Source organism: Silene latifolia, chromosome 9 (genome assembly GCF_048544455.1).
Source record: "Silene latifolia isolate original U9 population chromosome 9, ASM4854445v1, whole genome shotgun sequence".
NCBI lineage: Eukaryota > Viridiplantae > Streptophyta > Magnoliopsida > Caryophyllales > Caryophyllaceae > Silene > Silene latifolia.
The window spans coordinates 98,804,191-98,815,186 of NC_133534.1; positions in this window are offsets into that span (position 1 = coordinate 98,804,191).

The following is a 10,996-nucleotide window of genomic DNA, read 5'->3' on the forward strand; positions in this document are numbered from 1 at the left end:
ATTGACAATTGAGATTGCGCATGGTTTCCGACAAAACCATAATCAAAACACATTAGGATGGTTAAGATACCATTGTGGAAATGTTAATTAAGAAGTAGATTTTCTAGAATCATTCTAGGCAATAAAGAACAATGAGAGATATTTATAACGAAAATTGAGTACACTTGCGATCATGAGATGTGCAAGAAGGATGAGTCCCGCACACTGTGAAAACAGTGGGAGCTATTCTTAGGCTAGAGGGCCTATGTCTTGATTGGATCTCGACACGTACTCAGAAAGTTTTGTGATGCAAATGTATACATTACAGAGGAAAACGAGTATGTAGTAAGGTTGAGTAAGGTACAAGAAATTGATAAAACCTACTAACCAAAGCCTTCTTAAAGGCTAAAACATGATGAGTCATGTCATTTCAATTGAATTGAAATGAACAACTACGTACAAGATCAAATTAGATTATAGAACATGAAATAGTAATCAGGCATTGACTATTCATGTGTGATAATCGCATTTGTCGTTCGAGTTTTTTATTTTAAAACTCTTTTATTATACTTTGTTACATCCAAACGGGTTGTAGAGACAACGTTGAACCCCGTTAAAGTGAACCCGGATTAACATAGTATTAGCCCATAGTCGCTTGTATGAGGTGACGTCTCGAAGTGACTAGAGTGTGATGCGATTGATGGCAAGTTCAAGTGCCATAAAGTCATGTGAGATGACTAGTCGATCACATAGGCAGACTGTTAGGAACACTTTGTCGGGCCTTATGACCGCTTATAGAGTTCTGGCAATTTATATAGCCTGGTCGTGGCGAGAGCTACTATATTATTCTAATGAGTCAATTCTTTTGACTAAAGACTATTCACCTAAGATGGCACAGTTTCAGATTAACTTTGATTTGTGTTACTACGACCTTCGTAAATGGGGTCAAATGGGCATATTTTGGGTTATGATGGCTGTGGCTAGTCGAAGGGAATGAGTGCGATAGGAATTGTCCATCCCCTTGTCAGGGTTAAAACAATATCTCAGGGCCACTCGAGGAGTAATGAACTGGAAATGCGTGGCCACGCTCGGAAGGTATCTATGATAGATAAATCCGGTCAATCAGTTATTCTCCAGATCGAGGAAACCACTCTCGATATGATAACTTGCAAGTACGACCTGAAAGATACCTTGCATTGAGTGGGAGATAGTAATAGGACAAGAGAATTGGTGACGCACACTTGTCGAGGACAAGTGGGAGATTGTTGGGAAATGTGTCCTCAACAATAGTGCGATCACATGATTTAAATATCATTATTAAATCTCATTTTAAGAATACATGTGGGATGTAATTTTACAGTCAACTGGTCCACACATATCGGTAATGATTGGTTGACTAGAGTTTGACATTCTTTGTCGTGCGACGGTGGTGATCGATTGATCCCCTTAGGTCATACCTATAGGGAAATACTCTTAATTGATTATTTAATTGATCGTATACCGATACGAGTTAATTAAATTACTTAAAATTGACGGATGATTTTGTGAGTATAATTTACGTATCTTATTGTAAATATGATTAAATGAGACACGGTCTAAGTAATCGAATTATTTTATTACTTAGATGAAATTATTGTTTCTGTAAACAATTGAAACGGAATGAATAAATTATTATAAATACAGAATGTTGTAGTTTATAATTTGGAAACATTTTTGGTACAAGTAATTACGAATTACTAGTCAATTTTGTAAATGACATATTTTATGAGTATGTTGATTTTTAATATGTTAAAAATACATTACATTGTGACATGTCATGTAACATGTTACATGTGACAAATTTGACAAATGACAAAATAAAATGGATTCTCCATTTTATGCTTAAAACCGAAAATGAGGAGGGAGTGTAAGATATGTATTGTGTTTTTATCTTGAGTGGAAAACACAATTATCATATCTAAGTAGTAGCCATGCACACCTACCTTTTGAGAAGAGCAAAAATGAAAGGCATTGGGCATGCTACCCAAGGCCATTTTTTTCGGCCATTCCACAAGAAAAGAGAGAAGAGCTTTTCTCTTACATATTATTATTCATTCCTTTCACAACACAATTTTCTAGTGTAAGAAAATGCATAATCTCTACAATATGTGATTTTTCTAGAGAAATAAAATCTCATATACTCCCTCTTGACCGAATCATTCAAGAGCCAAAATACAATTTATTTTGTGTCAATTTTATAGTAAAACTAATATTATTACTAGATCTAAATAATATTGGTTAATTATGAGTTTCCTTGGGTATATGCTTTTGGGAGGGATTCTATACTTGAATCTTGTTCATCCATAAGGAAAGCTCAAGAACAAGTGAGTAGGTGAACTCACTTGTGCCCATAAATCCGAAAATCACAATGTAAGATGATGGTTTCTTCTTTATATTGTTTATTAGTTTGCATGCATAAGATCCACCATTTAATTTTATGATAATTAAATTAAAACATATATGAATATGTCGAGTATAAAGATCTAGTTTTCCTTCAAGAGGAATCGATAAGTAAGTCTCAAGATTGGATTTTGAATACGAAAAGCGAGACATTCCTTGTTGTGTACGAAATCCCGGCCGGTCATGGCCCTCCACAAAGGCTCAAAACTGTATTTCTTTGGCTTCGATGTTCGGGTAGGCGAAACATCGAGTCCGAACACATTTGGGAATTCTACAAGGGTCATTATCCTTGAAACATTTTCTAGCCTAAACTCTATGTAAATTGTTTTGTTCAAGGTTGTAATCTTCAAAAAGCTCAGAAACTCAAGCACAAGAGATCGATAAGTTGGTTCATGCATGTGAAAAAGGGTAGAGAGACCAAATACTTCAAAGAGAGCTTCTACTTGGTGATAAATTCCAAGTTTCCTCAAGGTATCATGACATAAAAACTTAGTGGGAAGAATGTCCTTACTTAGAAGCCGGTGGAAGACTAATCTTTGCACATCATTGACAAATTCCACATTTGAGAAGTCATCAAGCCTTGTGAGATCTACAATCTCTTCATGCTCCCTTCTTAAAGTGTTGACATGGGAGGTGGAAGAACTTCCCCTCATCCTTGGTCTTCTCCCATTCCTAAAAGAGGATCTCCTTGGTGCCATTCCTTGATTATAGAGTTGAATTCTTTTGATTTGTGAAGGAATAAAGATGCTCCTTGTTGATTGAGTGTTGCCTTTGGAAACCCTAGAAAATTGGGGCTTTTTGATTTTGTGGGTTAAGAGAGTGATTTGGATAAGTATGGGAGTCATAAGGAGGTGGGTTTTATAATGCAAGTGGAAGGAGTAGTGATGTGTCATCAAATGTGTGGCGGGGTGTAATTTAATTAGGAAAAGTCGGGTCAAAACACCGTGGGAGGACGAGCGGATTCGAGCAGAAGACGCTCGGATTCGTGCTTCTCGGGACGGGCGGATTCGAGGTAATACGCCCGGATTCTGTCACAGCGAAAATTTCCAAAATTTGACACCTCAAAGACGGGCGTCCCGAGCATAAGACGTTCGGATTCTTTTTCAACGGGACAAGCGTCTTCTTCTGAAGACGGACGGATTCCTTTACAGCGATTTTCCTTGAAATGCACAGGTAGAAAGATGGGCGTCTTTCTTCAAAACCGGCCGGATTCATCAGGACGGGCGTTTTTCCTCCTGAGACGCTCAGATTCAACCTCAGTCCAAAAATCTTCAAATTCTCAGCGTAGCAGGACAGACGGATTCTCCTTAGAACGCCCGGATTCCAGCAAGACGACCGGATTCCAGGGAACACGCATGTGTTCAGGCTGTGAATTCATCCTTTGACTTTATCTCCTCTCTTAGATGCGTCCCCACACTTGAAAATTGGTTCCTTCCTTCATTCAAAATTCATTAGTAACCCTCCCTCACTTACGCTCATGAAAAGAGTTCATGCTAATTATTAAAAGAAATGCAATAAAACAATAAATACAAGTTAGAGGGTTAGTATATTTACAAGTGGTGGTTTAGGGAGGACTCCACCAAACTCTCCCTTCGATAGTTCTTTCAAGGATTATAAGGCCCGAGGTAGGTGACCTCGACCTCTCCAATAAACGCTCCTTCATAGTATGGCTTCAATCTTTGACCATTAACCTTAAACTTGCTTCCACCTTCCGCCTTGAGTTCGAAATCTCCGTATTTTCCAACTTCGGTTATCACATAGGAACCCATCCATCTAGAGTTCAATTTTCCCGGAAAAAGTCGGTAGCGGGAATTGAATAGAAGGACTTTGTCTCCCTTGTGCAAGGCCTTTTGTCGAATTCTCTTATCATGAAGCAATTTCGTTCTTTCTTTGTAAATCTTCGCATTCTCATAAGATTGTAGTCGGAATTCCTCCAACTCTTGGATTTGAATCATCCTCCTTTGACCGCTCAATTTGAGATCAAGATTAAGTGCTCGGATTGCCCAATAAGCTTTGTACTCCAATTCGATTGGCAAATGACATGCTTTTCCATAGACAGGCTTGTAAGGGGAGGCTCCTATGGGAGTCTTGTAGGCCGTCCTATAAGCCCAAAGAGCATCATCAAGCTTTGTGCTCCAATCTTTCCGAGTCTTGTTCACAACTTTCTCAAGGATTTGCTTGATCTCTCTATTTGAAATCTCAACTTGACCGCTTGTTTGAGGATGATATCCCAAGCCGGTTCTATGTTGGACACCATATTTGGTCAAAAGAGATGCAAGTTTCTTCTCATGGACATGCGTTCCTCCATCACTAATGATTGCTCTAGGAACTCCAAATCTTGGGAAGATTATCTTCTAGAAGAGCTTGGTGACCGTTTTTGCATCATCATTTGGGGTGGCAATTGCCTCCACCCACTTTGAGACGTAGTCTACGGCCACAAGGATGTACTTATTCCCATTTGATGTCACAAAGGGACCTTGGTAGTCGATTCCCCAAACATCGAAGATCTCCACCTCTAGAATGCCCCTTTGTGGCATTTCGTTCCTCCAAGAGATATTCCCTGTTCTTTGACAAGCATCGCAATGAATGATGAATTCTCTTGTATCTTGAAACATTGTAGGCCAATAGAAGCCCGATTGAAGAATTTTTGCAACGGTTCTCCTTGCTCCATGGTGCCCACCGTAGGGTGATGAATGACATCCTTCCAAGATTCCTTAGATTTCCCATTGAGGGATGCATCTCCGGTAGAGCCCATCACTACACTCCTTGTAGAGGTTTGGGTCATCCCAAAAGTACCTCTTCACTTCGAATAAGAATCTCTTCCTTTGGTTGTGGTTCAAATTTGGAGGGAGTACCTTTCCAACAATATAATTGGCATAATCGGCAAACCATGGGGTGATGTGCCTTTCAAGTTGTGTTTGAATAGCCATTAAAATATCGTCGGGAAATGAGTCATTGATCGGGGTTTCTCCATTTTCATCATGAAACCGGATCCTTGACAAATGATCCGCCACTACATTCTCGGCTCCTTTCTTGTCTCTTATTTCCAAGTCAAATTCTTGAAGAAGCAAAATCCATCTCAACAATCTTGGTTTTGCCTCCTTCTTTATCAAGAGATGTCGGAGAGCACGGTGATCCGAAAATACAATCACCTTGGATCCAAGCAAGTAGGAACGGAATTTATCCAAAGCATAGACAATGGCAAGAAGCTCCTTCTCGGTTGTATCATAATTCACTTGGGAAGGGTCGAGAGTCTTGCTTATGTAGTAGATGGCGTGAAGAGCTCTCCCTACCCGTTGGCTAAGAACCGCTCCAACGGCGTAGTTGCTAGCGTTACACATAATCTCGAAAGGTAACTCCCAATTCGGGGGTTGGATGATTCGTGTCGAGATTAATGCTTCCTTGATTCTATTAAAAGCTTCAACACACTCATCAGTGAATTGGAATTGGGCATCTTTAAGCAAAAGTTGAGTGAGGGGTTTCGCTATTTTTGAAAAATCCTTTATGAAACGGCGATAAAAACCCGCGTGACCGAGAAAACTTCTCACCCCTCTAACATTCACGGGAGGTGGGAGTTTCTCTATCACCTCAACTTTAGCTTTATCGACCTCGATGCCCTTTTCCGATATCAAATGACCCAAGACAATTCCTTCATTGACCATGAAGTGACACTTTTCCCAATTTAAAACAAGACTAACATCTTCACATTTTTGCAATACAAGAGAAAGATTATGCAAACATGAGTCAAAGTCCTTTCCATAAACACTGAAATCATCCATAAAAACTTCCATTATGGTCTCTAAGTAATCGGAGAAGACACTCATCATGCATCTTTGGAAAATGGCGGGGGCATTACATAAACCAAAAAGCATCCTCCTATATGAAAAAGTACCATAAGGGCATGTGAAGGTGGTCTTATGTTGGTCATCCGGGTGTATGGGGATTTGGAAGAATCCCGAATACCCATCAAGGTAACAAAAGAATTTGTTGGAGGCTAACCTCTCAAGCATTTGGTCAATGAATGGGAGGGGGAAATGATCCTTTCTTGTTGCGGAGTTTAATTTTCGATAGTCAATACACATACGCCAACCGGTGATCATTCTTGTGGGTATTAGTTCATTCTTTTCATTTGTCACTACCGTGGTGCCTCCTTTATTAGGTACCACTTGGACGGGGCTAACCCACAAAGAATCCGATATGGGATATATGATTCCCGCATCAAGTAATTTCATGACTTCTCCTTTGACAACTTCTTGCATGTGGGGGTTCAATCTTCTTTGGGGTTGAATGGTAGGTCTATGGTCTTCCTCTAGATGAATTCTATGCATGCAAAAGTTGGGACTTATCCCCTTAAGGTCATCTAGACTATAACCTATAGCCTTTTCATGTTGTTTCAACACATCAAGCAATTTTCCCAATTGGTCATCATCAAGTCTATCATTAACAATCATGGGTTTGGTCTTTGATTCATCAAGGTAAGCATATTTTAAATTTGGGGGAAGGGGTTTTAAAGTAGGAGTTTGTACCTCACTTTCCTCATTTGGAGTTTCATTGAGAATTTGCTCCATCTCCATTAGACATTCCATTCTCATAGCATACTCAACTTCATTTTCATCAACCTCATCATATTCAAATTTCATGATGGGTTCCTCTTGCTCTTGAGCTTGTAAAATATCTTCTAGGATGGATTGCTCATCTTCTATGGGTTGACATGCTTCCACAAGGATGTTATGCACTAATACGAATTGTGCATGAGTAAGTTCGTTATTAGCTAGAGCGGCCTCAAAAAGATCTACCTCCAATTCCCAATACATATTTTTAGCCTCACTTGCTTCCAAGGCTTCCAATGCTTGCATGGGATCTTTGAAGAAAGGTATACTTAAGTGGTCGTCTACAAAACAATCTATAAAGTCTGTTTTAGCAGGATTTTCCCTGAACAGGTCCGGCTTTATTAAAGAGTAATTTGGGTATCTAGTTCTATATGTTTGGAATGATATGAGTGAATAACAAAGGAAGAATTAAGTATAAGGAATAACGTTTTTATTATCTTGATAAGCCGAGTACAATATTATATGTATATCTGAATATTCAGGAGTAAAAAGAGATAAAGTGTAAAATAATCGACTAAAATTGAATGCCTTTACAATTGTTTAGATTCTGCTATTTATAGTTCTCAAATGATAACGTTGGATTGATCTTCAACGTTCCCCTCTTTTGTTGAGTCATTTCTAGGATTAATAGGGCACGCTCCCTATTAATTCGACCTTGACCCGTTCTATTCTCAACCAATCTTTAGCTTTTCTGTCTTGATTCATAGATGATATAGTCTCATGGTTTGGACTTGGTCTTCCTTGAGAATAGGGCACGATTTATTGGCCCATACAATCGTATTTCGACTTATCTTCTCAATCAAACTTATTTGAATACTCTGCCAAGGTTATTTCGTATTTACCATCAAGCCTTTCTGCCAGGATTTAGTAGCCTTCTTGTTGTGATGTTCTTTAACGACTTTATAGTAGTAAGACTTGTCCGGTCCTAGGTTCCCTTAATCAGCCTAGTAGGGTCGGGCTAGGCTATGATCAGGCCAGGCTAAACTGGGCCTAACAATTGCCCCTTGACATTTTACCCATGCTGGATCTGGCCAGGGGTGAGATGTCAACTTTACCGGGTTAAACAATAAGAAGAGTCATATTTATTCAGTGACTCTTAGACTCCTACTTACCGTTGAACACTGCAACGGCTAAGTGATGTCATGCTGACAGTTTTGCAATTCCTAGGTTTTTCATGCCGTTATACATCTCCTATAAATACGGTATTTGATGTGGGGTTGTTCCTTACCAAATTTCCTCCACTTTCTTTGCTAAATATTCTTCTGAAATTCTCCTCTATTTCCCAGGAACCTTGTTCCGCTAATTTGTACTTTCTCAATAATTTCAATTTCATCACAATAAATCGAACATTCAGAGATATGGGAGCCAAGAAACGTCCTGCATCCCAGAAAGCTGCTGCTGCTGTCGAGCCTGAACCCACAGACATCCAAGAGGAAGAGGTGAGGGAAATTGATCCTCCTGCTCGTGCTGTGGCTTTCAAGTATCAGGATTCTGTTTTTACTGCTCTTCAATCTCTAGATTCTTCTTTCCCTGAGGAAAACTTACTAAAGACAAACTATGACAAGATTCTAAGGGAGAAGAATATAATTCCTGAGTCAACTGAGGTTGGATCCCTGAGTCGTGTCCGGTTAGGGCTAACTGGGTATCACCTGGTTGGTTCTGTATTTTTGAATGGGCGTTCAAAGCAGGCTGTAAGTTACCTTTTACTCCCTTAATGATTGATACCATTCGTGCTATGGAGGTATCTCCTTTTCAGATTATGCCAATGGTTTGGAAACTTGTCCATTCTATTGAAAATTTATGTGCTAAACATAATCTTGTAATTACTATTAATGATATCAAGGCAGTATATCATATGAAAAATCCTGTTGATGGTCGCTTTAATTTGAGAATAAAATCGAAAATGTCTCCATTAATTACTAACCTGGACTCTGGAGATGATAAAAATTGGGCAAAGACTTTCCTGTTTGTCCGGACCGAGACTCGGGATCGGCTTTGATTATCGAGATATCCTCCCTTGGAGAGTGGTAGGTTCCTTGTACTTTTTATTTTGCAGTATATATATGACATGAAATTAATGGATTTTGATTCTTACCTGTGTAATTTTGACGGTTTTTGCAGCTCCTGATTGGAGTTGTGATCCTCTTGATGAGGAAGCTATTTCCAGAATAGAGGCTTTCCTTGCTATTCCTGAGGAGGAGAGGACCTGGCCCGCTAGTTTGGGGGGAGTTGTTGCCCGGTATATGAAGACCAAGTCGATCGGGGTCGAGTACCCAAAGGCAAGCCTAGTTTCTACCGCTCTTTCGTACGTCTTCGTATGCTTTTATGTTGGCCGTTATTTTCTGTCGTTCTTTATTTGATACTCACGTATATTTTTTTTTTTACATATTCAGTATTTAGGTCTTTCGCTAGGGTGGCCAGCTTTTCGCAAAGGATTTGAAGGTTTGGGGTGGCTAGGATTCTTTGAACGCAGTCCAAGAGCCAGGAGGCTAGTGGGAGTGACAAAACGCTTGATATCCTGGTTTCGATGTTCGGCCTCCTCAAGATCCACCAGGGTAATGTCACCGGAGATCGTCCAGGCTCAAAAAAGAAAGAGGGAAGATGTTATCCTGGAAGAGGAGGAAGGAGAGAAACAACCTATCCCGGCTCGGCCACTCGGGAGTATAAGGCAAGTGCACTGCTAGGATTGATGACATGGATGATGCCCGGCACGGATAGATGAGTTTTTGCAAAGATGAGTGACCAGCTATTGTCTGCTAGTACCCTTGAGTCGTCTACCAGAGTGGTTTCTATTCGACTTCTGCGGTAACAAAGGTCTTGAACTTGCTTCTCGAGGCTAAGGAGGTTGGTTGTAAAGGAATGTTTTTAATTGTTCATGTGCTTTTTGTTTTGTTTTGTACTTGGTGATTAATTTCATTGTTGTAGGGATTGGATGTTGGTTTGGGCTGCTGTCGGTTCAATGATGCCAGGCCAAGGTTGCTAATTTGGAGGAAAAACTGGATAGGCTCAACCGTGACCTGCACACGTCCAGGGGTAATGAAGTAGTACTTCAATCTCAGTTGGGGACAGCTAAGGAGGCGACCAGGGCTGCTATAGTTTGTGAGGTGGCTGCAAAAAATGCTGAGAAGGTTGTCGGCAAGAGTTGGAGGCCGAGAAGCGGGCAATGCAGGATCGATTAAGAAAAAACGAGGAGCTTGCTTCTTTGAAAAGGAGTTGGTGGAGGCGCGGTTGGCGATGCCGCCAAAGACTTTTTCGGGAAAGGTCGGGTTGATGCTATGAGGGATCGGAATCGACCGGACTAATTGGAATCCGGACCGGGATGAGATAGCTTTGGACGCTCGTATCCGATTTGGCCAATATGGGTCAAGAAGAAGAAGTGGATTCTCCTCCTTCCAAGGCAAAGTCCGATGATCGGAAATGGCGGATGGTTGTGAGTCGGTTACTGGCTCAAAGATAGCTTAGTTTTGTTTTTCTTTTTGGTCTATCCAGGGGGAATGTCCCTGGAATGAATATTTAGAAACATTTTTTTTTGACCCATCCAGGGGGGATGTCCCTGGAATGGATGTTTTTTAGGTGTGTGGTAAGGCCATTTATTTTGGATGAATAAATATTTGGTCAAATTTTCTTCTTGTGTTTTGAAAAGGTGATGTTGATCTGCTCATGGATCGCCGAGTTATTTGACCGGATCGGGCAAGTTTTGGCTTGGATCTCGCAGTTTAATGTGTTATGGGTGGGGTTGTTGCACATGTCCTGGAGGGCTTATGTCCCTTGCCTGTCTGGGAGGGCTTATGACCCATTTATGTCATACTGATCCAGGAATAGATTTTCCAGGTTTGTATGTTATGTTGAGCTCGGTATTATAAGGCTGTGTTTTTTGCAAATGAATTTTGGATATCGTTGGGTATTAGTTAAATGTTGGTGGGGGTAGCCCCAATCTTTAAGATTTGTTTTAAATAAAATGCAGTATG